Raw genomic sequence first — 13,392 nt, 5'->3', positions numbered from 1 at the left:
GGCCATTGTCAAAGTAAGTAAAAATGTATCCTACAAAAAGCAATCACTGGTACTAGATTCTTCATAAATAATACCCCTTGTGCCGTGGATAGACCAAAGGGCAGATGAGAAAACTAAAAATGTGAAACAGAAGCATATCTTAAAAAGCAGCTTATTCTTCTATGAATAAGAATATGATGATATGCATTTTTCCAGTCTAGAGTTAACAGGAAATGTAAAAAAGCATCCAAGGGGAAAAGTGACCCCATGGTGAGCATTTTGAACTCTGGGATCGTGATGTAAAAATTTTAGAAGAACACTTCCAGAACAGGCATCCAGGTACTTTTGGGACACTAAAATATTGTTGAATAGAATCACATTCCATTTAGATCTTCTGGTAGAGATTCTGTTGTGGCTGTCAGAAGCATATGAAAAATTATAGGATAAATGAGGTGAGTTAGATTTTTGAGGATGAGGAAGAATTCCTAGGATGGGGGGAAGGAATGCCTGTCCCACTTATATCCATTTTTTATTATTTCTAAAATCCAGGAATCTGCTTAACCTTGATACTACAGAGAAATACAGAGAGCAAGATTATTTGAAAGGTGTTGATACTTGTCAGGGAGAGAAGAAGGGGAGGAAAGGGGGGAAAGACTGTTATTTGTCTTGAACTAAGATTTGGCCTCTGACGCCCCTCCTTATTTATTAGCATTTCCCTTCCATTTTCTTTTAATTGTTGCTTTCCCAACTTTTGCTGGGACAGTTTAAATGGTTTCCTATAACACTTCCCAATTCTGCAAAGATAATTTCTGCTATATGTAGGTATAGCAGATTGCACAATTTGTTTTCACCATTGGCTTAGTTTCCAACTTTCATAAAATCTCTTAAAAACTTCAGTAGATGAAGTGTCAAATAACTCCTCATTATCAAATAGAGCGTTAGGAATTTTAGATTTGACACCCTCCAGCAGAGGTTGAGATCTTAACCATGATGTCATACTGCAGCATCATAAGAGTATGTCAAAGACTTGTCGGTGACTTGTGTTGCTGAGGAACAAGTAGAAAGTAAATGAGGACTTAACTTCTGAGGCAGGCAACTCTACAATAACCTTATTAGTGTCAGCAAATGATGCCAAATGATATTTGCACATATGTGCTTGACAATTAATAGTTACAAAATTAGGGTTTAAGATGTGTAAATATTTTTTCAGTAGCTTTCAAATGCTCTGCTATTCTTGCATATTGGTACAGGATTTGATACTGAAAGATATTTAGACCCAGAACTTTTTGTCATGGAAATAACTGATAGGTCAGCTACAAGGTTACAGAAAAGGAAATTTGATTGAGGTACCTTGTAAAGTTTATCTGGTTTCCTAAAGAGCAGGTATCTGACTTTCAGGCAAAGCACTGGCAGCATTAAAGGCATCTTCGATTGTCCCAGTCACAGGAGGAACAGCCAGTAGTTTAGGGGTTTCTATATGTAAAAGGTTGTAATATCCCCCTCCCCACATACACATTTAAATAAATCTTTCATCCTGTGTATAGTGTCAGAAAAAAAAAAAACATTTCTTCCACATGGTAACGTGAAGAAATGTTTTCGTCAGATTCTGATTCCAACTTTTCTGGTGAAGACAATTCTGAAGGATAATCAAATCTAATCTCCCCAATATCAGAAACAGAGTCAGAAGGAGAATCTTATCAATGTCAAAATCAAAGTCAAAAGGAGAATCAAATATCCCCAATATCCAAATCAGAGTCAGAAGGAGACTCTAATCTCCTCAATCTCAAAATCAGAGTCAGAAGGAGACTCTAATCTCCTCAATCTCAAAATCAGAGTCAGAAGGAGAATCTAATCTTCCTAATATCAGAATCAGAACTAGAAAGAGATCCTCTTTTATTAATGGAGAAAAAGCTGGAAAAGCATCTTGAAGTGATAGAAATGATTTAAAAATACCTTTGGAAATGGAAAACCATTAGTTTCTGGATTCATTAGTAGAAGGAGCACTGGGAGTGGAAACGTCTTTAAACTTCTGTGTTTTTTTCTTTTGGGGATTCTAAAGAGAAATTCTAAGTGGAGTCTGACATCCAGACTTCCATCCAGGTGCCTGATACCTCTAAAAACTCTATGTGATACTGTCAGCCTCTTCTGACAGCATAACTGTCATTTTTTCAGTGCAGGCTAACATCTGGCTCTCCCGACCCATTGTAGCTTCCTGAGAAGTTAAACCAGGGGGGTCAAAAAATCAGATGAACAGTCAGTGGGATTCAATATGGCAACAGTCAAGTCATCCATTGAGTGTCATGAAAAGAGGATACAGTAGTAACCACTGCATGGACCTCTCTTGTAGCTTTCTTCTTGACAAATGGAAGGAAGACATTCAAAGTATTGTCACTTGAATTCATAGCTGGTTGGTTAAGGGCTTTAAGCTCTTGGTTTTCAGTGTAATCAGATAGTTTCTTATCATTTAATGGGTAAAAGATAAATATATAGATCAAAAGCACAACTAGTGTTCCTGTCCTGGACAGAAAAGACAAGCTGTGTGCAAATGTCTATATGGGATCTGCTGTCAGTACATACATATCTTCCCTTTCTCTTTCTCTTAGTCATAAGCAAAAAAAAAAAAAAGGGTTTATTGAAATATGGGGGGAAGTGCTTATGTGTTCAATATTTTGAACTAGCTGACTGGCAGACCACTGAAGATGCAGAGAAGGGCGAATCTGATTACCTTTATCAATGACAAGAACTTTCCTAAAATTTTATTGCCCATACATTTAATTTTATACTGGCATATTCTTATATCTTCTTAGGCAAGCAGGCAGTTGGAATTTGCACATGAGCTTTGAGTAATTACTGGACATCCAGTCTTTGGCAGGACATATTCCATATAGCTTAGGTTACAGTGATCTAATGTTGAACATCCTGCTTTACTATTAAAGTAGTTATGCATGGTATTTTATGTGCTTCTAAGTGCAATATAATATGACTACTTTTTAGGTTGCCTTTTTTTTTAATTCACCAAGATTTTTGTTTCCACTATAAACTGGGATTCTGCCCTGAGCTTCTGGCTACCATTTTATCTGTTAATAAAATGTTGCAGTTCTTTTCAACTATATTGCAAACTTCAGTCTTGGAGGTGGGCTCCAATATGGCTGTAGCTTATGTTAAGCAGGTACGACACTGAATTTTTTTTCTTAAAGAAACCATCACTACTATTTTGTTAAAAAAAAAAAAAAAAAAAAAAACTGCTTGCCCCTCTCCAAACATAAATTGAGCACTCTTCCAGTAGTTCCAGATGTTGTTCAGCAACACAAAATAAATAAACACAATCTATATGCAGGCAATAATACCTGAATGGGTAGCGATTGCTGGAGAAATAATACAGTCCAGGTGCATTGTGAGGCCCCTTAGCACATGTACAGGTTACTTATACCCCTGGAAGGGTGTTACAATATTTCCTTAATAACCCCCACTCTGGACAGCATCATTGCACTTAGACAATGCGCTGTCTATTAAATTGTTTTATATTTGTTTTTTTTCACACACACACACACACACACACACACACACACACACACACACACACACACACACACACACACAATGTACCCACCCACATGCATACACACACACACACACACACACACACACACACACACACACACACACACACACATATATAGATATACAGATAGATAGATAGATAGATAGATAGATAGATAGATAGATAGATAGATAGATAATACAAACATATACTCTCTGTGTCACAGTTGTGTTTTATTATTAGTTTTCCACTAGACACATCCTTTTTAAGACATACTTAGCAGGGATAAGTGAATGTGGCAAGTCCTTCTTAACTGCTGTTGTAGTTAATTTTTTCTAGCCGAGAGTATTTTCTTCACATTATTATTAGCTTGCTAAATGGCATAGCCACATTTCACAAACACAAAAAAGTGTTTTTTTTTTTTTTTTTTGCTTGTTTTTTAGTGCATACTTCATGGTAGCTTAAAATGCTACCAAAAAGTGGCAGAATTTTTCTCCTGTTTTTTATATGCCCATTATCACCCTGTTGGAGATCACTCATTCTCTAATAGGGTGGGTGATGCACATTTTGCCCATTGTCTAAAACATTTTAAGTTCCATTGTACCTGTGTGCCACCACTTTGAACATAACACAAAGCCTCTCACATCAGTCTTGGGCAATACACAGAAACAGGAAATAAATAAATAAGTACAACACAATTCATCAACTTTTTATGCCCCCTTCTGCCCATCTCTACCCTCCGCACACAAGCTGAATCATCTTGAAGCAGTTGTGAGTGCTGCATTGTGACAGGAATTAAGTAAATAATTTTAGCAGACTACATTGGCTATTCTAAAGTGCTTTTAAGCAGATAATTTCTGCATAATTCCTGTTAGCTTTGGTATGTATTTGTTTTCAACTCTGACTTGTATAATTGTATGCCCAAATTTGTTACTGTATTATCTGTTAGCTCTGTATGCAATTGTATTTGTATTTGTATCAACTTGTTAATTGTATGTGGAGCTTTTCTCCCTGAACCTCCACTGAAAATGGGCTCACCTAAGCCAAGAGGACCTTCCCGGTAAACAAATGCAATAAATAAATAAATAAATAAATAAATAATGTCTTTCTGTTTGCAAGAATCACAAGATTTCCTGCAGTACTGCATAAAATGCCTCCTGTAGCTTTCAAACTCACTTTTCTTCACTTCTTCTGCTGCTATCAAGAACTGCTTCTTGAACTTACAGGTTATCAACCAATTGCCATCTTATCACCCTTGTCCAAAATCTTAGAAAGAGTCATCCATACCCAACTCATAGACTACCTTCACACACGTAAACTGTTTTTTTGCCCCTGTCACAGCACCACCACAGCCCTAATGTCCTTCACTAATATAGTTAACCACTATCAAAATCAAGGTCAGTTCGTATCTGCCATACTTTTAGACTTGGCCAAAGTCTTTGGTATGGTAAAACACAATGAACTCATTAATGTGTTCTCCACCCTAAACCTCAGTAACTCATTTATCTCCCTGTTCCAAAACTACCTAGCAGGATATCAGCAGGCTGTATTGTGGCAACACCACCTCTCCACTCTTCTCCCAGTTGGTCTACAGGTCCCACAAGACTCCATCGTGGTCCCCTACTTTTCTCCCTTTTCGTCAATCAACTCCACACCTCCACTATACACAGCTCTGTGAAACAACATGCAGATGATTTAACTGTAATATGCTCTGTCTCCCACCTACAAGACCTCCACTTCATAACCCAAGAATCATTTCTATCTGTTGAAAACATGGCTCACTAATTTATAAATCATTCTAAACTCCAATAAAACAAAGCTGCTTCTCTTTTAACCCACAAGAACTCCCTCTTCACATCTAATTTTCAATATAGAATAAAAAAAATAAAGCTATTATCACCCAACAACACACACTAAACTGCTAGGCGTCGAAATTGAAAATAATCTGAACTTCGACATTCGTATTGCTCAAAACATTAAGAAGGTCCACAATAAACTAGGTCTTCTTTACAGAAAATAAACAATTTTTAACCAGAGCCAGAAAAGCCACCATCACCTACACACACCTCCTGTCAACTCTCCTATGTGCCTCCCCAATACAAACAAACCTTCGTAAAACTGATCTTACCAAGCTTAAATCCTGTCACAATAAAATTACCAAATTTGCAGCAAATGCCACAAATTGATCAAATCACTGTACAGTAAGGCAACTAAAATGGCTAGAGCTCCCTCAACTGCTACGCTATAAACAATTAACCTTTGCCCACAAAATCTTACATCAACCAGATAAAATTCCTGCTCTCCAAAATCTTATAATACCACACAATATTTCTAGAGCCCTCCGTTCAAGTAATCGACTCCTCTTAGACACCACCAGAGCAAACAACTCAGCTGGGGAGTCTCACTTTTCAAATGTAAATTCCTAAAATTCCTAAAATATGGAATAAACTGCCAAGCCCCATTACCACCAACCACTCCACAGTACAATTTAAAATGCTCCTCACTACTCACTTAAGAGGCACTTGTCTCTTTTCATGTAACTCTCCTGGCTAACTCTAACCTAGTATATTTTACCCATATCTCAGTCATAGGTACTTCTTTACTTTCTTACTCAGACCTATGAATCCAGTTGTGCTGTAACCTGCATTTCTTCATTATTTAAATGTATATACTTTTATGTCTGTTATTATGTTAATATAACCTTTGCAGATCTGTATTGCTTTTTGTGCTAATTCTAAGTGTGAACTCCTATTGGAATTTCCTTGTATCATTGTTACCTATACAATGTTTGTATTACTTAATGTTGGAGCTTTTCTTCACGGGCCTTCGCTGAAAAAGGACCTTTGTCCAGTCAGATTTTCCTGGTAAACAAATGTAAAATAAATAAAATAAATAAAAAATAAAATAATAATTAATTGTAAATTTTACAGTATTTCTTAAGTCCAGTGAGGATCCCCATCCCCAGTTACAACAGATGTTCACTTCTCATATAATCAATACACCTTGTTTTCCTATTGTAATTGATTTCAGAAAGGTAAACTCTGCTTACCCTTGCTGACCTTGCCTTAGTTACTCAATAGCCTGACTTGTTGGGTTTGGCTCATTGCAGGTTTTAGTTGTTTGTAGTTTTTGGGGGGTTCTTTGCTAGATGTTGATAAACCACTGAGCTGCAAGCCTCATGGTGGCAAATATTAGGATTGAATCTGCATTGTCTTGTATAAAGTTTTAGATTCTAATCATATCTTTATGAATCACATTATTTTGAACAAAACAATACCTTCTCTGTATAAATTTGCAAATCATACATATATTCACCAAATATATATACAAGCCCTATCTTGTTCTCACTTCCGTAATCTAGCTCTCTGCTCTTCTCTATCATCTCCCATGATTCATTTATTCAATACTCTCCTTCCATGATTCATTTATTCAATACTCTCCTTCCCGTAATCTAGCTCTCTGCTCTTCTCTATCATCTCCCATGATTCATTTATTCAATACTCTCCTTCCCCTCTGGCCTGTATGAATCTTCTAAACCCATTTATGTTTAAGAAGTCATATTTGGCTTCTGTTCTATACAGTTTAAGATGAGCATTAATGTAATCTAACTAAGTTTCTTTTTTTTCTTTTGTCATAGTGTTATTCTTGATGATATTTTACTCATGCATCACCATGCATATCCATTGTTCTGATTTAATCAATGCTATATAGGGTCTATATCAGTTTATCGAAACATCTGAAGTTCGAATACTATATGTTCGAACTTCAAACCACGAACTGCAAAAACATCGAAGTCTTAAAACAGCAATATTTTTCCCAGGGAAAAAAATCACTGTTGCAAGAAACACACACGCAACACAAACACACCAAAACAACATCAGTCGACACACATACACTCAAAATCCTACATCTAACCCTACACTACACTGTAGATACACTACTACCTATCCACTTACCTTAACCCAAACCCTAACCCTAAGGTCCGTCACTACCACACACTCACCTGACCCGTGCCCTAACCCTAACTCACCTATCCCGCCCTAACCCTAAAGTCTTTCACTATTGCACACCCACCTCACCTGCGCCCTAACCCTAACTCACCTAACCCGCGCCCTAACCCTAACATCCACACAATCGCACACTTACCTGAACCTGACCTGTAACTTCCCTCCACAATCCTGATACTCGCGAAGCCACAGAAATGGCTCACCGAATTCTTTCCCTGGGAAAGAATTCGGTGAGTCGCGGCTTCACGATTACCAGTGTTGGAACTTTACAGTTCGAACATCTGGTATTCGATATTCAGCCACTGCGACGGACTGATATAAACTATATATATATATATATATATATATATATATATATATATATATATATATATATTTTTTTTTTATACTTTTCCTTGCCAGACCCTGAAATAATACATAAAATAACTGATGCCCACAGTTGCTACTTACACATGCTACCACAAATGAAGGGCCACGTTTGTGAAAAATGTAAAAATGTAAATGTGTAATACACTACAAGAACTTGCATATGTCATAACTATGAGGTGGTGATAATGCATAACTAAAATAATCACTTTACTCCTCAAGATACCCACACAATGGATGATGGCACTGCTCTCAGTGTTCAAATATCCCTCCCGAGGTGAATAAAAAGAGTGGTGAACTCTCAACTTCAGGCAGATCAAAAAGATCTGTAAGGCAGATGATTGATAGGCATATTTGGCTAGTGACCCTAATCATTTAAAACAATTACTGGTTTGTGGTTAAAAAGATACTCTGTGCAGGTTCTCCTTAATTGTAAATCCCTACTCTATTTTTTTTTAATTGGAGTTGGCAGTAAGTTGCTACTTAGGAAAGATGTCAAACTGAATACATCTCTGGTAACAGGGCTTCTGCCACAACTAAATTTACTTACTTATTTATTTATTTATATATTATTTAATTTACATTTGTTTACTGGGAAAGTCCAGCTGGACATGTGTCCTTCTTCAGTGGAGGCCCGGGGAGATAAGCTCCAAGTCATAAAGTAACATCGCAAAAGTACAACATATTAAGAAAAGTAAAGTACTTCATATTAACAAAAACAATAAAACTGTGCTAGATATTGCAACTATAGATATAACACCAAGTAGAACTTATAGTTATATACAAAGTATTATCAAATATGCAGAGATATCTAGATTGGCATTTGATATATAAACATAATTGTCAGTAAGGTGTGAAGAGCATTCAGCTCTTAGCTTCAAGAACTGGTCATAAAACAGTTAAGCAAAAGTTAGGAGGCGTGTTAGTAAACAAGAGTGGATTGTGAAAGTGGCCTATCCTGGGGGGGTTACAGGGACAGAGCCAGGAGTTTGCAAGGTGTGTTTTTAGGAGTATTTTAAATTTAGATGAGGGAATGGTCACTATTGAGTTTGGTACGGTGTTCCAGAGCTTTGAAGTATAGTTGGAGAATAGGGATTCTCCTGCTGAGTTTTTTTGCTTTAGTAACTTGTAGTAGAAGTTTATTGTTAGAGCAGAGGGATCTTGAAGCTGAGCATGGCTGAATGAGGTCTTTGAGGGCTGGGGTCTTATTTGCATGGTGGAGAATTTTATGGGCTTGGGTTAGCTGATTAAAATGTAGGAGTTGAGGGAGTTCAAGCCAATCGAGCTGTTGGAGGGATAAGCAATGAAGTGACTTGTAAGATGTGTTGGCGGCAAATTTAGAGATTTTATTGTAAAAAGCTTCCACTTTGGTAAGTTTGGTTTTGCAGAGGTTGGGTAGGACCAGTGGTGCATAAAGGAGTGTTGATAGCAGGTGGGTTCTGGCAATGGTTACTTTTGTACTGTTTGTTAGAAATTGCTTGTTTCTATATAAGACATCAAGTTTTTTATGTACTTTTTTGATGGTTTGTTCTATATGGAGATCAAATTTCAGGTTATTGTCGATTATGACCCCTAACAGTTTGGTATGGTCAGCTGGAGTGATCAAGGTTTTGTTTTTGGAGTAAATGTGGAAGGTAGGAGGCATAGTCCTAGTGGAGCAAAAGAGGAGGAGATTTGTTTTATTGGGATTTAATATAAGATGGGAGTTGGTTAGCCAGGTTTCTATAGACAGGAAGGAGTCCTGGGTTATGGTTTGAAGGATGTTGAGGGAGGAGGCTGTGCAGATCAGGGTCGACTCATCCATGTATTGAATTATGGTGACATGTGGGGTGCCAGAGTCAAGCAGGTTGGTAAAGAGGGAGAATAGAAGGGGTCCAAGGATGGAGCCTTGGGGGACACCTAAGGTTGACCCTAATTGTTTAAAAGTGTTCTCCATGATAGGGAACAATCCAAAACTATAGCTTCTCTTTATGTCTCCTTCCTTCCTCTGTATCACTCATTAAGAGATATATAAATTGGATTAAGACACTATGTTATTCAAAAGAATTTAATCTTGTTGGGTAGCCCCAGTGTGGACTAGAGAAGTACAGTTTTGCATGCTCTAAACAAGCATTTTTCTTAAGAATCTAAGCCAAGTTATCCAATATCTCACCACACCTAATGCTGGTAGTAGTTATAGATCACTGCTGGATGTGGTGATTTCAGATGCTCCACTTGGATATCTACAGAGCCAGATGCTGCCTAAAACAATAAATGACCATTACCTTGTTTTTACCCTACAATTGATTAAAACCCTTAGAGTGTACACAGTTCAAGTGAAGGCTATTTCAGAAAGCCTAGAAATGATGCTTCTTACTGACACATGTTCTATTGTCAGACTAAATGTGCTGAGGATCTGTTCCCATCGAAACATATATAACTTCCCATAGGAGAAAGGCATTTCTAATCTGTGGCACGTAGGGCTAGGGATGTTGGGAGGTTTTATGATCACTCATATACTGAATGTTACTTTAAAAAAAATGTATAAGATAGCAGCAATCTAGTCAAACACCAAAATTCCTTGGACCTAAGACAGGCCAGGGTAGCCATCACTGATAAAGGCTACATATCTGGAGAACTGATAAAAGGCATTCTATAACATGTCCAGCTATTCCATAAGACTAAAAAAAAGTTTTGCTGTGTTCTGCAAGACTATGATAGACCTTGATATGAACCTTACATTCTCCCCTGAGTCTAACTACACTTGACCTGGATGCATTTCAGAGCTTTAAAATACTTATTTATGAGCATGCCTCACTTCCTGCATTTATAACAGATTGGAAATTCTAACACAGATTAAAATGCTTCAGCTTATATATTTCTTCACTATGTACCCTTTCAAAGATTACCCCATTCAAATTCAAAAATGATCACACTAAATTAGAATACAGATACAAAATAAAAGCATAAGCCATAAAAGGAATGAATACATTTCTACATTGTACTCTTACCTTATTAAAAATTTCGGCAACATTCTCTATTTAGCTATGTTGCTACACTTGCTTTAATTCTCTGGTTTGCTACTTTGACATTAGGACAGCAAACAGAGAATGAAGAGTTTTAGTCTAAATACATCTCTAGCAATTCTGAATATATAGTACTCTGATTTTCAGGAAGTAAAATGTAATAGTTTCTGATAATCTGCTTATAAATATAACACTCTGCAACATTTGATATGCAGTTCTGCATGTAAGGAAATGAAGCTGATTACATAAAAAGGAAAATTATTTGGGGTTTTTTTGTTTTTTTTTTTGTTACTGCTGACACTGAAACTACAGTGTTTTGTGGTAACTGGAGAGTGAGCTAGATGATGATGATGAGGGATCATAGGATCATAGTAAGTTACTAGGCTATTGGCTCTGAGGCTCTTATAAGCCTAGCCAAGAGTTTAGCCCATGTTTAGACAAGTCAGCACCCAAAGCCCCCGTCCAGCAGGGACACAGGTAGAATTCCAGGATGTATTTTCTGTTTCCCATCCAGTTATCCAGGCTGCACTTAAAAAGGGATAATGAGGTGCTCTGCTTAACGTGGAGGGGGAGACTATTCCACAGATGGGGGAGTCTCTGGGACACAAATCTGTCCTGCCAACAAGTCCTATTGGCGTCACAGACCAGGTCGAGATTGCGTGTGTAAGGTATTTGAGTGGAGCTTGACTTGTGTATATGCAGCAGTCCCATCAAGGTGGGGTCTGAGATTGCTTTGTATGCCAGACAGAGGTCACTTCTAAGGAGTCTGTGTGAAACTGAGTAGAGGGACAGAGCTTTTAGCCTATCTGTGCAGGGTAGATGTCTGAGGCCCTCAATTCTGTGGCCTCTCCAGATGCTACATGTGCTTTGTGAGGTACATGCTGAAGGGGGGATTGTACTCAATAATTGGCCTTATAAGGGAAGAATACAGGGATGTTATAACCTCCTTGTCCCTGGATGAGATACCCTTACTTATGAGGTGAGCCATGTAGGAAGCGTTCCATACAATGGAAGCAACATGGTGGTCAAAAGTCAGGTTGCTATCAACCTGGGTGCCCAAAACCCTCACAACTGATTGCGTCCTTAGGACATTGTTATTAATGTGATAAAATGCAGGGACATCACTCTCCCGAATGGGGATGATGATGCATTTTTTGGCTTTCAGCTTGAGGCCATGTTTCTGGTACCAGTCATTTGTTTGCATGAGACCCTTTTGGAGGACGTCCACATCACTTGGGGAAATGTTGAATATGCCCAGCTTGCAGTCATCTGCAAATTGGTCGGCCATAGTCCCCTTGTTTTGGCCTGCACCTCAGAGAAGTATTTCCTGAAAAACCCAGGCTCCAAGACCATTCCCTGGGGTACGCCGCTCATTATGGGTCTAGTGCTTGAGGTGGCTTCCCCTATTTTGATTAGGTGGATTCTGTCAGTGAACCAGTTTGCTAGCCATCTGGTAACATATGGATTGATGCCTAGTTGAGAGAGTTTATCTATTATGCCCGAGTGGAGAATAGTGTTGAAGGCTTTGGCCAGGTCAAAGTAGGTGGTGTGCACCATCTTCCTCTCATCCATGGCTTTGGTGACTGTCTCAAAGAAGTCGACCAGATTTAACAGACATGATCACCCCTTGACAAAGCCAAACTGTGTGGGGTTGAGTGTTTGGAGGTTGCCAATGCCCCTGTTAATGAGGTCCATGATAATCCATTCCATGGCCTTGCAGATCAGGCTAGTTCGGCTGACGGGTCTATAATTTTCCAGATCGGTGGATGCTCCAACTTTGTGTAAAGGGATGACAGTGGCTGTCCTCCACTTGGCTGGGACAAAGCTGGTACTCAGGCTTTGGTTGAATAGGGTGCCTAATGGTGCTGCAAATTCATGCTTGAGTTCATGTAGGATGCAGCCTGGCATGTTATCGGGTCCCATGGAGGCTGTATTTTTTGCCTTTGAGGGGGCAGGAATAACCTGTTTCGTATACATATGCGGAGAGGGACATGTACTGGGGATGTCCTGATTTATTGATGGGGGGACAGAAAGGTGAAGTTTTCACTGAATTTGTCAGCCAGTAGGTTGCCTATATCTACAGCATTTCTGTATGTGGTGTCCTTGATCACCAGTTCTGAACAGATCTGGGTGCTTCCTTTGAGATTGCAGACATATGTGAAGAAGACGTTATGATTGTCTCTACTAGATGTTGCCAATTTGGACTCGAAGTTGGCTTTAGAGGATTTCACTAGTGCTCTTATTTGCTTGTTCAGGCTAAGGCAAGATTGCTTCCAATTGGGCACCTGCTCCTTCTTGGTTCTGGCAGCAATTTTTTCCTTTTGTTGTGTAGTTTATTTATTGCAAATGTCCACCAGACAGGTTTACTCTTCCTTGCAAAGGATGATTTGTCCTGTCGGGTATTCCTGATTCCATGCATCTATATAAATGCTCGTATAGTACCTTGGTGTCAATTTGGACATTGGTGCCAGTTCCTACAGAGGGGGAGGGGGTT

The sequence above is a fragment of the Protopterus annectens genome, chromosome 4.part1, assembly GCF_019279795.1.
Source record: "Protopterus annectens isolate FY-2018-M chromosome 4.part1, PAN1.0, whole genome shotgun sequence".
Classification (NCBI taxonomy): domain Eukaryota; kingdom Metazoa; phylum Chordata; order Ceratodontiformes; family Protopteridae; genus Protopterus; species Protopterus annectens.
Note: the sequence above shows the minus strand (reverse complement) of the source record.